The sequence below is a fragment of the Macaca thibetana genome, chromosome 7, assembly GCF_024542745.1.
Source record: "Macaca thibetana thibetana isolate TM-01 chromosome 7, ASM2454274v1, whole genome shotgun sequence".
Taxonomy (NCBI): Eukaryota; Metazoa; Chordata; class Mammalia; order Primates; family Cercopithecidae; genus Macaca; species Macaca thibetana.
This window is the reverse complement of record NC_065584.1, coordinates 123801929-123817944: the sequence shown is the minus strand read 5'-3', so window position 1 is coordinate 123817944 and position 16016 is coordinate 123801929. Positions and strand designations below refer to the sequence as shown.

General features: G+C 42.2%; 1 long non-coding RNA gene across 1 annotated transcript in view; it reads right to left on the bottom strand.

Moving 5' to 3' along the window:
* Positions 1 to 490: 490 nt before the first annotated feature.
* LOC126958111 (uncharacterized) overlaps positions 491 to 16016 on the bottom strand; it is a 51680-nt gene continuing 36154 nt past the window's right edge. The window contains exon 3 of the long non-coding RNA XR_007727106.1: positions 491 to 4315. This is a non-coding gene — a long non-coding RNA (uncharacterized LOC126958111). The remainder of the gene's footprint in view (positions 4316 to 16016) is intronic.

Below are 16016 nucleotides of genomic sequence, written 5' to 3'. Positions count from 1 at the left end.
CCCATAACCTACAACAGTGGCTTTCAACCCTGGCTGTGACCCTAAACCAATAGTGAAGCAAATCACAACTTCTGAACATGGCTCCTGGGCACCTAAATTTGCTCAGAAAGAAATCTTTTAGATCCCTGGGTGACTGCATTCCAAAGACATTCAAATCCCTCCCCAGTCTGGCAGCAGATTCCCATGCCAGCTTCCTAGCCTGCAGGGTTCCCCAATGGGTGCCAAACTCAACAGTCCCATGGCTCTCTCTTGAAAGCCACACATCCTCAGACCCTCCCTAAGCTTGGATGAGCCCTGCCACCTTTCTCCCCCAGAAAGCCCCACTCTGGCTTCATATACCAGCTTATGTGTTTCACAGGCAGAGTGGGGAGCCCCTTCCTGCAACCCTACAGCACTTCATGTTCATATTTTTATTTAATATTATAACTAATATGTACTTTATCAAGCTTTTTCATTTTTATATCTATTTCCCTTAAAAGAATGGGACTTACTTGGGAATAAAAATATCATAAACAATTGTATATGCCTTACAGCCTGCACCAGCAACACATCGTTTTAACATTCCAATTATAGGTCATCGCATGTGTAAGTCCTCCCTCATTATATGTCTTTTTTCATAATTTTTATGGTTACTTCATATATATTTTTCACTGTGAATATCATATTCATTTTTAAAAATTCAACAGCCACAGCAAAGAACAATTCAAAACAATAGGTGGGGCGTGGTGGCTCATGCCTGTAATCCCAGCACTTTAGGAGGCTGAGGCGGGCAGATCACCTAAAGTCAGGAGTTTGAGACCAGCCTGACCAGCATGGTGAAATCCCATCTGTACTAAAAATACAAAAATTAGCTGGGCATGGTGGCAGGTGCCTGTAATCCCAAATACTAGGGAGGCTGATGCAGAAGAATCGCTTGAACCCAGGAGGCGGAGGTTGCAGTGAGCAGAGGCAGCACCATTGCACTCCAGCCTGGGCAACAAGAGCAAAACTCCATCTGAAAAAACCAAACCAAAACAAAACTGAAACAATAACAAAAACAGCAGCTTGTTGGGGTTTGGATGGACTTGTGTAATATTTATTGTTCAGTTTATTAATAATGGCATGCTTTCGGTATTTTTTCATCTTGAGTATTGAGCGTTTATGCATGAGTTCAATTCTCCTTTTATTTCCTTCAGTTATTTACAGTTTCTTTTTTAATAAAAAATAGGTATTTTACATTTCTTGTTGAGTTTATTCTTAGCTAGCTTCTCTTTATTACTTTTTAAATGGATTTTTGTGTCTGATTTTTAAATTTGTTATTGCAAGTGTGTTGAGGAGGTACTGAGTTTTATTTTCTAACCGGCCTCTGTCATGAAATTGTATTCATTCTAATGGTCTTTTAATTGATTCTCATAAATTTTCCAGATGAACAATCCAATCTTCTGCGGAGAATGTTACTTTTATCTTCTTCTTTCCAATATTAATATCTCATTTGACAATTTTTATTTTCTAGCAATATATAATAGAGCTTCTGAAACAATGTATGATAATAGGTGTGGTGGCAGGCATCATTGTCTAATGTGAGACTTTGATGGGAGTGCCTCAACTATTTTAGCTTGTTGGTTTTCAGTAGATAGACTATCATTTTAAGAAATGTCTTTTTCCAACTTCACTATAATTTTTTTTTTTTTAAGACAGAGCCTCACTCCATCACCCAGGTTGGAGTGCAGAGGCATGATCTTGGCTCACTGCAACCTCCGCCGGTGGGGTTCAAGGAATTCTCCTGCCTCAGCCTCCTGGGCAGCTGGGATTACAGGTGTACACCACCACACCCAGCTCTTTTTTTTTTTTTTTTTTTTTTTTTTTTTTGTATTTTTAGTAGAGACAGGATTTCACCATGTTGGCCAGGCTGGTGTGGAACTCCTGACCTCAAGTGATCCACCCACCTCGGCCTCCCAAAGTCCTGGGATTACAGGAGTGAGCTACCATGCCCAGCCTAATTTTTTAAAATGGAGAAATGAAAGTTATGTTTTGTGAAATGTCCGTTAGGCATTTGTTGAGCTGGTCATCTGTTTTCCTTTGACCTACTAATGAATTATACAAATAGAATTCCTAACACTGAAAGATCTGTGTATCCTTGGAGTAAAACTTACTTAACCATTTTGAATTATTCTTTTAATACTTAGATTGATCACATTGAAAGATATATTTATGATCTCTATATATTATACATTATATTAATGGTGTCTATAGTATGTGGCCTGTCTGTGTGATGTGATGTGTATGTGTGTGTTGACTTTGCCAAGTTTTGAATATCAGGCTTCTTCTAATTTTTTAAGATTAATAAAAACCTTGCCATCTTTCCAAATTCTCTGAAATAATCTCAAAAGCGTAGAAATTACATACCATCTAGCCTGGTAATTTTTTATCATATTATTTTAAACTTTTTTTCCTCCAATTTCATTTAGCATATTAATGTTTCTATCTCAGTCAGTCATTTTGTCCATTTAAATGTTCTAGAAAATTTTCTAATACTTTAAAATGTGTAGAATTTAAATAATGTAGAATTATATGCATTATTGCCTTGTAATATTAATTTTTTAGTTATAGTTATATATCTCTTTTCTCTTTCTCAAAGTTATTCATAAATATTTTTCTTCTATTTTCTGCTCAGCTTATTTCAATTCTTTTTAGTTCAATATTTAAGGCATGTATAAAATCGCAACTTTTTTCTAAATAAATTTTGGTTGCAGACTATGCGTTTTGATATACAGTTTCGTAAATGTCCCTTTTTTCCCCCCCTAAAAACTCTTAAACTGCAAATTTGATTTCCTCTGTGACTCAAGAGTTATTCAGGGAAGTGTTTTTATCATCATCTTTCTAACACAGACCGTTTTTCTTCAGTAACATGAAAGGCACAGCACGTGCATTTTCATAACGGAGGATGTTGAGGGAAGTCTAGACTCAGACAGTACTGATAAGGGTTGCGTGGGCGAGGTGGTGGATAAGCAGTCTGGGATTCCTCAGAGAAGGATGCAAAACGGAGGGCAAAGGACACTGAAAGTAAACTTGAGACAATTAAAAGAAAACTCCAAGATTTCATCAAGGGCTGGCCTTGGTTCTGGCTACTCCACAGGTGCTGGGTGATAGGTGCAGTTCTCCTCCTCGACCATCTCTCTGGGCTTAGCAGCTTGGAGAGCTGCAGGGGGCATTAAGATTCATGCAGTCACATCTCTCCTTCTCAGAATGTGCAGCACCCACTTGGGAAGCCAGCATGACAGGGCCAGGTGCATTTGTCACCTGGGCAGAGGAAAACTTAACCACACCTTCCTTCTTTCCCCACTTGAGGGATCTCCTCACAGGAAATATGAAAAGGGTCTCCCCGTCAGTGGCACAATGTGGAAAAGCTGGATAACAAATTTCTTTCTCTCCCATACTTGGATTGGACCAGCAGCACCTGTGCCTGCTGCTACACAGGACGGTGCAACTCCCTTTGGCAAAGATGGATTTCATTTTTGGGTCCTGTTTTTTTTTTCTTTTCTCTTTTTGGTATGGCTGAGAAATGGACTATGTGCAGTTTGACAAGTAAACCTTCAAAATGACAAGCAGTGGCTTGGAGGAAGCCTGAAATAAATGGAATGTGGGGTCAGCCTGTACCTTTTTCTTTGCCACAGGTGTCTGAATTCATTTTTCCTTTTGTTTTTGTTTCGTCTGGCACAGGTTTGGTGAATCCTGGGTGTGGGGGGAGCAGGTCTGCCCACCTCTTTCCTGTCGTTTCCGATTTGCAGACTGGGTAGAGCTGTCCGAGCTTTGGCTGAGGCAGCACTGTGCTCTCACCCCGTGTGAATGGCTTTGGAAGTGAGCTTCCTGGTTATTCTGCCTTGCGCTGGCACTTCTGTGTCACAGACGCACAGCAGGACATCACATGATGGCTGGTAGCCCACGCCAGACACAATCTGAAGTTTAGTAGGAAGGTCATGCCCTTTGATCTGGAACCAGACTAGGGACTATATGAATTTTGGAAAAAACAAAACAAAACAAACAAACCCAAAACTGTATCAGGTAGTGTTGGTCCCAGGAGAAGTTTGGGGAAGTCTGTTGCTGGCTCATTCACCTCTTTTTTGGATATTTTCTCCAAAGATGATGGTGCCTTCATTTTCCCCTTAGAGAATTCATTATTTCTTCTCCCACTTCACATCTTTTCTCAAGAAATGATATGTTAGACTCATTCATCCTGAGGCAATATTTCTTCATTGTAGTAGAGGATGCTAGTCGTCTCCTGGTTACCAGTCCTTCAAGCACCAGATGCTTGAATTTTATCTGGGCCCATGGCTTCCTACAATAAAAGGCGACATTTGTCAGCCTCTCCTGCAGCTCCTCATCCCCAAGTGACTCAGTTCTGGCCTGTGCTGCCTCTTCCCTGCCCCACCCCTCCTGTCCCTCTGAACTGAGTGCAGACATGCTGGGGCCTTCTTGGGCCATGTGAAAGAGGACAACAAACTAAAGATGCCAGAACAATAAGATGGAAGGGGCCTGGGTCTTGCCACGGAGGGCTTCCATATCAGCCCTGTTTATGCTTAGTCTCTGGGGTTTGGGATCTGTTCCAGAGTTCATCTTGATCCTGATGAAAGTGCCTATGAGATGTGACGTATGAGTGGTGCAGCAGCTCCTGTTCTGCCAAAGGGAATCAGCGAAGGCAGTTGTCTGGCTTCACTCTGCTGCTTCAGACACTTTGTCACCTAAGCACACCTGTGTCCAGTGACCCCTTTCACACTTTACATTGATAGACTTTACTTGTAAGTTTTCTGATTCTGAGCTCCCTCCAAGTCTTACCCAACATAGCATATATTAGCAGGAGAAAGCTCACTCTCCTTTCTGAGCAAACATTTTGAGAAATATAGCTGTCCTTTAAAACTGTGTTCTGTATGCTTTTACACTGTTGGTGGGAGTGTAAATTAGTTCAACCATTGTGGAAGACAGTGTGGCGATTCCTCAAGGACCTAGAACCAGAAATACCATTTGACCCGCAGTACCAGAAGTACCATTTGACCCAGCAATCTCATTACTGGGTATATACCCAAAGGACTATAAATCATTCTGCTATAAAGACACATGCGTACATATGTTTACTGCAGCACTATTTACAATAGCAAATACTTGGAACCAACCCAAACGCTCAACAATAGACTAAAGAAAATGTGGCACATATACACCATGGAAAACTATGCAGCCATAAAAAAGAATGAGATAATGTCCTTTGCAGAGACATTGATGAAGCTGGAAGCCATCATTCTCAGCAAACTAACACAGGAACAGAATGCCAGACATCACATGTTCTCACTTATAAGTGGGAATTGAACAATGGGAATACATGGACACAGGGAGGGGAACATCACACACTGGGGCCTGTTGGGATGGGAGGCAAGGGGAAGGTGAGCATTATGACAAATACCTAATGCATACGGGGCTTAAAACCTAGATGACGGGTTGATAGATGCAGCAAACCACCATGGCACATGTATACCTATATAACAAAACTGCACGTTTTGTTATCCCAGAACTTAAAGAAAAACTATGTTCTGTGTGTTGATTTTAGAATTGGCAAGAAACTATTTTCCTTGACTATGAAGATCAAGTGTTCTGTTTCTATAAAGAGAAGTTGCGATTTTGGATACTTTCCTGGCATGAGATATATTAGGTAGAGATAAACAATTAGAGACCACTTGTTGGAAAATAAGCCTGTGAAATAATTTAGGGCAGGGGTTGGGAAACTCAACAGCCAGCTAGTCAATGCTTTAGGCCTTGTATGGGCAGTATAGTCTCTGTTGCAAATATTCAGTTCTGCCATTGTAGAGTGAAAGCCGTCATAGACTATATCCTAGTGAAACTTTGTTTACAAAAACAGGTAGCAGACTGGATTTGGCCTGTGGACCGTAGTTTGCTGACCCCTGATTTAGGGCCCTTTTAAATTATTCACTTTTTAAGGAAGTTGTATACAAGGTAATTTAAATGGTTTTGAAAAAAATACTCTGCTTGTCTTGAGTCAGAAGTATTTTGACAATTGCATCAATAATCTTCTTTAAAATATGTGAGCATTTTGTTTGGCTCTTTGCTTGGACAGCGACTGTCTTACTATTTGCAAATTAGAAGAGCTGTCTCTGACAGCCCAACTCCTCACACTGACGGCATGATATAAACACTCGTTGATAAACCAGCAAGGGAAAGGCAGAAACTTGGGTCAGGAGTCTAGGCTCCTAGATGTTTTGGAAATATTTTGGAGGAAAGTAGATTGACTGAAGACAACAAACATGAATTTTCAGATCTAGATGTTTTTTATCTTTAATGTTACTTCCAAGAGTCAACCAGAAGATACTGAGGATAGAGAAGGGTTCAGTGATTTGTGTGTGTCGTCTTTGCTTTCATAGTTAAAATTTTAGTATACGCCTTCCAAAGTGGGAAATCAAGGATTATTTCTAGGACCTTTTCCTCACAAGGGAAGAACCAGAGATGATTGGGAATTTTTGTGCTTTCTTTTACATGTAGGAAATCCTGACAGGAAAGAGGCACACCCATGAAGAATTTAGCAAAACAGAGAACCATGCCATGTAATGGAGGATTTATGTACGTGCTTCTGAGGTACTTTTGACGAGATGTTTATTTTCCTCTTGGAAACCTGTGCCCATGCTTTGATTTTAATTCCTTTAAATTCAACAAGTCTTCATTGAATACTTTTTTTTTTTTTTTTTTTTTTTGAGACGGAGTCTTGCTCTGTTGCCCAGGCTGGAGTGCAGTGGCCAGATCTCAGCTCACTGCAAGCTCCGCCTCCCGGGTTCAGGCCATTCTCCTGCCTCAGCCTCCCGAGTAGCTGGGACTACAGGTGCCCGCCGCCTCACCCGGCTAGTTTTTTGTATTTTTTAGTAGAGAAGGGGTTTCACCGTGTTAGCCAGGATGGTCTCGATCTCCTGACCTCGTGATCTGCCCGTCTCGGCCTCCCAAAGTGCTGGGATTACAGGCTTGAGCCACCGCACCCGGCCTCATTGAATACTTTCTATGTGCTCATGCCATATAGACTGGAGAGGAAAAAGAATGGGAAATCCAAGAGCTTCCTTAGAGAAAGGAGGCTCCTGTTTTTGGTTTGAAATCTTGTTTGCCTAGATCAGCATCCCAATGTAGAATAACCCTGGTGGTTTCCTCCGCTGTTATTTATCAGTAGCTGAAAAGAACATATGCAACTTTGGTCCCTCATTCCATCCAAAACGGTTAAGACTTTTCCAGGTGTCCTCTTTCTTTCACATGTGACCTGGAAGCACATGGTTTTTTTTAAAAAAAATTAATTTTGTCACAGGTGCCCTCAGAAAAGCATCTCTGTGGTAGTCAAAGGGATCCAGGCTCACTTCATCAAACTCCTGTTTCAGGCCCAGGGAAAACAAAGTGTGTGGACACAAGATAACCCCTCTGCAAACAGGGTGCCCTTTGAAAGTTAACACAGCAAATATTCGAGGCACTTTCCTTCCCGCCTTTCCTCACCTAAGCCATATATGGTAGAGGGACCCAAAGGAATAGCCTTGCTGCTTTAATAAAAGGAATTCTTTGATGTGGGAGACTGAACTGGGCTGTTTGCAGTCTGTGGTGGGAGGGAGTCAAGGAAAGGGGAATTAAAGTTCATGGAGGAAGCTGTAGTCTTAGGTCAAGCTGAGATGTGACCTTTGGAGCTTGCCAAGTCCATGAGGGAACATAAGTTGCCTTTGGACAGCTTCTCAACGGCCCCTCTGTGGCCCTGAGTCTCAGGCCCTGGTAAGACGATGCTCTCTGATCTGATCTTGGGGGATCAGCCCACTCAGCAGGGACCCGCCCTATCGACACGGGAGGCTAATCAGTGGCATCTTTTGAGCAGAGGCACAGGACTCTTACTTCAAAACTCTAGCTACTTACCTCTGATAGTTGGCTTTTTTGTTAACCAATAAAGAAGAAGAATTTTTTTTTTTTTAGTGTTTCTGTTCCTACAGAATTAACTGGGGCAAGGTAAATGATCTTTTACTACTTTATTTGGAAGCTTCCAGTCCTTCCCGAGCTCTGTCAAAATATTTCAAAATGTGTCTTGCTGATCCCAAATCTCTGAAAATGACCATTGCTTTCTCTGACCCAAACTCTTGTTTGTTTAACCCTCTTGAAAGTTGGAAGTGTTGCCAAGCCATAGTTTTTGTTTGACTTTGTTTTCTATTCTCCCAGAGACACGAGCAACATCAATTTTAAAAGGGACTGTGTTTATGGTTATTGTCTAGTTGGTTTGCCTTACTAGTTCTCAGGCACTGACCTAAGACTGTTGTGTTTGGGTTCCCAACACTACCAAGAATGTTGACATTTTAAAGTCCCTCTCAACTCTCTCTCTTGCTCTCATTCTCCCTCTCATACACACACGGGCATATACACTGAATGCTAAAGGAAAAGAGGCTTTACTTAAAATATGCACAGAAAAATAGATTTATTTTTATTTTGTCTTTGTGTCACTAGCATATTTTTAAGGCAATGTTTTCTTTTGGAATATCAAATTAGTTTCTGGAGCCTCGACGTTTGTGGTGACATGTTGGTGGCCAGTCAGAATGCCTGGGAGAAATTTTGAATCAACAACCATCGTGTTCTTCCAATTTGGTTCTTTTCCAAGTCTCTGAGTTTGGAAGCCAGGTTAGAAGTCTTCTGAGCCTTAGTATTATTTTCTCAGGAAATTTCATGGGTGAAAACAAAGACCTTGGAATCAGAAAGTCTTAGGCTAAAATCCTCCCTTACATTCTGGCTGTGTGAACTTTAAAACCTTATTTGATTTCTCTAAATCTCAGTCTCTCATGTGCAGAACACCCTGCTTCTGATCCTTCTGAAGATTAAATGCATTAATATCTACAAAACGGCCATGCCAGTGTCTGGTGAAAGTGCACAAGTGATGTTTCCTGCTCTTCCCCAACTTCCTCCATGCCTGTCTATTGGCTCCTCTGCTTGTGTGGGATGCAGAAGAAAGGCAAGCTAGCCTATCGCTCTATAGCAGCTCCCCTGAGGAAGGGAAGTCAAGACTCAGCATCTGAGGCTGCATGTCCAACTGAGGGAGGGCAGAGAGACTGCCTCCTGGAAGTACTGAAGGCAGGGAAGGCAAATTCACCTTTGCTGAGACCTCTCATGCACCAGACTCTTTAGACCTTTCATCTGTACATTCATTCATCCTAGGAATCAGTTGGGAGACTGAGCTGATGGAGAAACTGAGCATGTGGTCGGGTTTAGCTGGGTGGTGCCTGGCTGCTGGACACAGAACAAGAGTGAAGGACAGTACCTACTCCTGATGATGAGGTGATGCCTACAGAATGGACCTTGAAGGTCAGCTATGTAAGAGGCCCACCTGTTCTCTTTTGACCTTCCTTACTTGTAGGGTGTGAGAAACGATACCACACACAATGTCCTCTAGAGGCAAGAGGCCAGGTTTTAGGAACTTTGCCAGTTCCTTTTGAACATTCAACGTGATCATACTTGAGGACAGACTCTTTGGGTGTTTTCCACAGTACTGAACACATTGTTGGCATGAAAAAGATGAGTTGTGTTGAATAATGGAAAGACTAATCCCTCTTCCTAATGCTGCAATGCTGACAGCTCCTCTTACCATACACTATTAACAGGGTGGCATGCTTTCTTTTCATCTTCGTTCTCAGTCTTTCGGAGCGCAGTGTTGTAGCTAGCAAGTCATCGGCCACTGTGTTGAGTGGCCGATGACTTGCTAGCTTAATTCACAAGAAGCCAGTTTTCTGAGGTAGGTGTACTTATGTTTGCTCAAAAAAGCAACAGTGGTATTCTGAGAGAACTTTATTCATTGTATCTGGCCCCTATTTGCCCAAATTTATGGATTTTCTTTAAAATTCCTTCCATAATTCTTGACCTTTGGACTATAACTTCAAATGATTATAGACACTGGCCTGTGCTGTCTCAGCTTTCTTTTTATATATGAAAGCAAAATTAACAGTGCAGACCACAGACCCAGGTCTTAAAATAAATAAGCTCATTCAAAAGAAATCAAGCTACCATTGAGTGAAGACATTACAAATTTAAGAATATCACCATCACACTAGCAGCACATTAAGGCCACCAGTGCTCAAGGATCTTGGCTGTTCCATTGCTTTGACATTGATGTATAGGCTAAGAATGTTGACTAAATTAACAGACTTTTTAAAAAGTATATTTTAATGTAGGATGCTATCAAATACTTCCACTGAGCTTGTAAAAGATCCCCGGAGTGCTGATCCTGACAATCTATTAATGGAAATGTACACATGAAATGACTTGCTTTCTTTATGTAGATGCTTACTCAAGAAGATGTTGGACACTGGGGACGTTTTGTGACCAGGAAAATACAGTCATCTGAAAAGACTGGCAGAGAATACTGCCTGGAGGGGGATGTGCTCCTTGTGTGACTCCTTTGAAGATCAAAAAGATAGAGGGAGGATTGGGAGAGGGCTGAGCAGGAGAAAGCAGGAAGGAGACACATTGAAGTGGTACACATCATGGGATGAAGGCCAGGAGAAACCAGGCTGCAATAAGTTAGGAGTCTACAGAGAGGGAGACCCTGAGAGTCATTTTGTGAAACTTTCCCCTAAGAATCATGTTCTGTGAGGTAGACTAATAGGGGGATACCACAGGTTTAATAGGAGATCTTTCAAGGACCTCTTGACTTGGTGCACCTATTCATCTCATCAGTGATTATTCTGTGCCCAAAACACCATGGTGTCCTGGATTTACAAAAGATAGGCATGAGACTGTCTCTACTTTTGTAGAATCCACAATACCTCTGAAGGACCAAACCTACGCAGAGACATGCTCAATTTCATTTATTTAGTGATGGAACTTCTTGGAAAGATGGCTAATGCAACATAACATACACTACATGAAGCATGAAGGATGAATCAGACTTCCAAAACATAGTCTAATTCACTACTTGAAAATATTCTTTTTTCTTTTCTTTTTCTTTTTCCTGTGGCCCAGGCTGGAGTGCAGTGGTGCAATCATACTTTTGTAGTAAAGTGTCCCTGTGGTTTTAGAATGAGGAATGAGATGTTTGTTTTCCTCAAGTCACTGCAACCTCAACCTCCTGGGCTCAAGCACTCCTCAGGCATGTACCACCATGTCTAGATAATTTTCTTTTTCTTTTTTGTAGAAATGGGAGTCTCACTATGTTGTCCAGGCTAGTGTTGAACCCCTGGTCTCAAATGATCCTCATGCCTTGGCCTCCCAAAGTGCTGGAATTATAGGCATGAGCCACTGTGCCTGGCCAAAATATTTTTCTTAAACAATGAGTTCTTTTTCAAATTACCATGAATTTAAAATTTCTCTGAAATGACCAAAGACTACTTTTTGTTTTCAAAAGGTAAATATATAGTACATCCAGGGAGCTGGCTTCCAAGTTCCTTTTTTCTTTGCTCTTAAAGGCAACAGTGGAATAAGACTTCAGAGGGTCTGTGTGCTCAGGATGGCGAATGATGTAGGGAATAACTCCATACTAGGGACTCTGGGGCAACTTGAGACATTGGTACATTGCTTGTCCAGCCTAAACCAGTGGGAACTATTCTCTGGATGCTTTTCCCCTTACATTTTCCCCTTTATTGCCCTTATGGACAAAATCATGCATTGACTTATTCAGCATATATTTTGACCTCCACCTATGTGTTAGGCACAGTATCAGGCACTGGGCACCCAATTACATACAGGTCCAAGCAGTCCCTGACCTCAAGGAGTTTAATATCTAGCCAGAGAGACGTTATTTAGTTTAATAATAATTATACACATTATTTTTGTTGTGTAATATTACTGCTTAAAGATTACAATTAGCTCAATTATAAGATAATTTACAAAATGCCCAACGATTAATGAATATGGGTAGTCATTGTCCAAATAGCCATGCACACATCATCATTTAATTATAGCACTGATGAGAGCTGTGCTGGCAAAGTGCAGGGTGTGATGAGAGTGGATAATGGGGCAACCTGCCCTAGCCGCAGGGGTTGGGGAAAGCTTTCCTGAGGAAGTGGCTGTTAGCAAAAGACTTGGAGAGGGAATCAAAGTTGGCCCGGGAAGAGGAAGTAGAGAGGAAGGACAGAAAGTGGTCCAGGCAGAGGCAACAGGACAAGCAAAGGTCCTGGGGCCTTTGAAACCCAGTTCCACTCTTGATTTGCAAACCTTTTTAGGGATACTACAAACTAGTCCTCTTACACTTTTCAAACAAAGAGAGTTCACAGTGCTTTCAGTTGCCCACCTTCATATGCTGTCCGCATATTCCTAGCTCCCCCCATTTTCTTCATTTCCCTCATCCTCATTCCTCTGCCCACAGTGTTCAGTCACACAAAAGGGTCTACGTGTTTACCAGCCTTTTCCATGACCCTGATCAGCAAGCTTTGGTGGAAGACATCTGTGTCTAGACAAAAGACTGGTTAGTCTTTGTGAAAGTAAATGTTCCAGGTCTGACTCAACCTGACCAAGAGCCAAGAAAAGGATGATAAGGCTGATGGAAAAGATTTTCTTAATGAACAGCAATAAAAAACAGCCCAAAGGTGAAGGCAAGAAACAGCCTTGGTGTTTCCTGGGGCTGCTGGCCCCAGACAGGCTCTTGAAAGCACTCAAGGATAAGCGGTAGGAAGGTTATTTCATTTCCTCTCTGCCTCTTTCTATTTTAACACTTTCCTCCCTCTCGCACTAATCTCTATTCCCCACACCTCATGCACAAAACAGTCACCCTTTAGGTTTTGGGGGGTAAATATTATCCCTTTCAAGTGGAATAAAATGTCTGGAATGGAGATTATTAAAGAAAGCTAACTTTCCTGGTTGTACTTTTTTTTTTTTTTTTTTTTTTTTTTTTTTTTTTTTTTTAACTCTTTCAACCTCAGTATGTTGGAAAGTTGAGCCTATGGTATCACCATGAGGATTGAGAGTTTAAACAACAGATTACAAATTATGTGGAAAGTTGGACATTAAAGAGGAGAGTTCCATCTATTCTTCCCTGTCATATCTGAGTGGCTGTTGTCCACGGTGGACAAGTTGTCACCTTGTGTGCCATTGAGGGGCCTCCCCTCAGGAATCAGCAGTGGGATATAACCTTGCTGGTGTTTTTTGTTTGTTCCTGGAAATAAGAAACATAAGGTTTAAATTAGTAGCTAAGTAACATATTTTGCTGTCAAATTTAATGAGAAAATTTAAAAAATTAAAGCCACATCTAATTTTTAAAATACATGATTATGTACTGAGTTCTTTCAACACAGAATCATATGTAGGTCTTCTTTTGTTTTACAATGATCCTTGTGAGGTAAGTCACACAGCTGTTTATTTTACAGAAAGGAATTTGAGGCTCAAAGAAATTAAGTCTCTGGCTCAGGATTGTATAACTGGTAAGCGGCAGAACTGGGATTTGACAGGTGTTTTGATTTTAGGTCCAATGAGCTGTTTGTTACACTCACTTCCTCACCTGTGGGCTGTGAGGGACTTTGTTGCTTAAATAAGCCAGGGCTCTGAGAACCCAAGCTTCTAGGATAAATAATAACCCAACCAATGCAGAGTGTCTGCTATGATGCACCATGGTATCCTCACATATTTTGGAAGACAGCAGTATTAGAAGGACAAGATTTTTTTTTTTCCCCTCTAGGAAGGATCCTCTAGGAGGGCAACTCAGGTCCTATAAAGAAGCTCCTGATTTTCACCCAGTGGTGGGAATTTGATAGGTACCCCTAAGATCTGCAAAGGGATGAGACTGGAACTTATCTCCAGTTCTATGTCTAGAGTGGGTGGAGATCCATATTTTGGGAGAAAAATGGGAGCATAATGTAGAGGAGAGCCCCTGAAGGTTTGGGTTCCTTGTGCCGAGACCTAACATCCTACAACACCTTTCTCAACTGGGCGCACTCCTGAATGTTGAAGAACATGTGCTCCAGCTGAGCAGTCGAGGCTCAGAGGACACTCTTGCATGAGGTTGAAAGGCTGAAAGTCCTGGTCTTCCATCTCCTTGTCTCTTGACTTCTTACTGCAGGGGGAGAGATGGTGAAGTGGAAGGATAATGGATCTTGGGGTCAGACCCAGGTTCAAATTTGCGTTCTACCATTTTTTTGGTGTGTAGCCTGAACTTCAGTTTTCCTGTTTGTCGAGTGAAGCTTAATAGTACCTCCTAAGAGGATTTCTCCGAGGACTGCATGAGCGAATAAGGGTTCTACACACTTTGTCAGAGCTGGTGCTCAAACATTGTTGGTCCTCACATCTTGCACAGAGGACCTCTTCATATGTGATTATTTGTTTTATTTTACTATGACTTATTTGTTTATCGTGTGCACCCCATTAGAATGTAAGCCCTAGAAGGAGTTATATAATATTTGTTGAATAAATAATATTCAAAGTAATAAGTTCCAGGCACTGTAACAGTTGCAGCAACAGTTCCAGGCATTGTTCTAGTGCCCAGAACATGGTAGATATGAATAAATATTTGTTGAATAAATAATATTACTGCAGTAAATGCATGTGGAGAGATAGAAGCACTCAGGAAGCATAAAGAAAATTCAGCCTCTTAAAATCTGGGACACCTTGAAACCATGAGTGGCTCAGAAAGAGGCAGCAGTCTTGGGCTGTTGCTGGCTCTGCTGGGCTGCCCCCCTAGAGGTGCTAGGTTAGGACATTCTGTAATGACAGATGACACAGAGGGGACTACTGCCTGTTCTGGCTCCTTATCTAGAAGCCCTGCACCTCTACAACCCCAGGGCTGCTCTTGGAGCTGGGGCTCAGAGAGTCAGGCTAACAGCACAAGGACAGGGAAAAAGGAGGTCCTATTCTGACATTCAGAGAGGATCTGTCTTTTCTCTCCTGGGTCTCCAGGACCCTATTCTGAGCTGATGCACCTACGTTTTGAAAATGAAGATGGGTAGCTGTGCTGAGGCTCTTGCCAGCATGCAGTTGAGATACTCTTTGGCCAAAGCAGAAATTGGTTGGAATTATGGCATCCTTGACTTAGAAGAGATCCTGAGCAGGTAGATTTTCTGCTTGTGGTTGCTTATGAGAAAGCCCAGAGTCTCTGCATGAGCTTCTAAAATGCCTAATACTTCTTACACAATTCGAGTTGGAGGGCAAGCGTCAGTGGTGCAGGACCTTCAGACAGCATTTCCCAGAAAGTGTGCTGCAGATTCCGTGTCTTTGTAAGGGCGGCGGCACGTGTGCAGCTGTGATGACATATGCAGCGGGTGTTGCTAGTTGCTGAAACACAGCTAGGGGTTTGGTTAACCACAGGAAAGCTGGGGTGAGGGGCAGTCCCTCCCTGCTTGTGTTCTCTCCCTAGATGATTCAGGGTGGTCCCTAGTTCAGCCTCACACATGAAACCCAGATCTCTGCAGGCTGCCTGTTGCCAAGCGACGGGAACCATTTGGCACCAGCCATAGAGAGCGACTAGAATGGGCAGAGCAGAGAGGTGGATCCCAGAGGACTGGAAGATTCTGCCACAGCCACATGCACTCTAGCCTGATGCTAGAGGTCTGTCACTGATGATCCTAAAAGGCATGTGGTTGACAGATGCTATTTACAGTCAGGAATGAACAAACTCAAAGAAACCCAATTCTATGCCAAACAGTCAGGGAAAACAATGAACACCAGCAATTCCCATGCCATACCGTTTATACATATCTTTGTGTTTGGAATTCACTTCCTCTTGTGGGCTGGCCGGTGTAAGACATAAAAGTGAGCTCTGGGTTGCTTTGGTCTTTTTTGATTCAATTTGAGTACCTTCCACGCCATGATTGTCCTAGTCATTGGAGAGAATGTCTGTGCCCCATATCAGACGGTGAGTTCCCTGAGGATGAGACCCTTACGAATTCATTGGCGATGTCTCCCCAGCCCAGCCCATCCCATCCCACACACACAGTGCCGAGTGCACCACTTTGGGCATTTTGGCACTTGGTAAATATTTGCTGAACTGAAGAAAGAAACTTTTTTCAGTTCTCTTCTGCTGTCACTGCTAGGCATTGCGTGTCTTAACAGGTAAGTGTTTC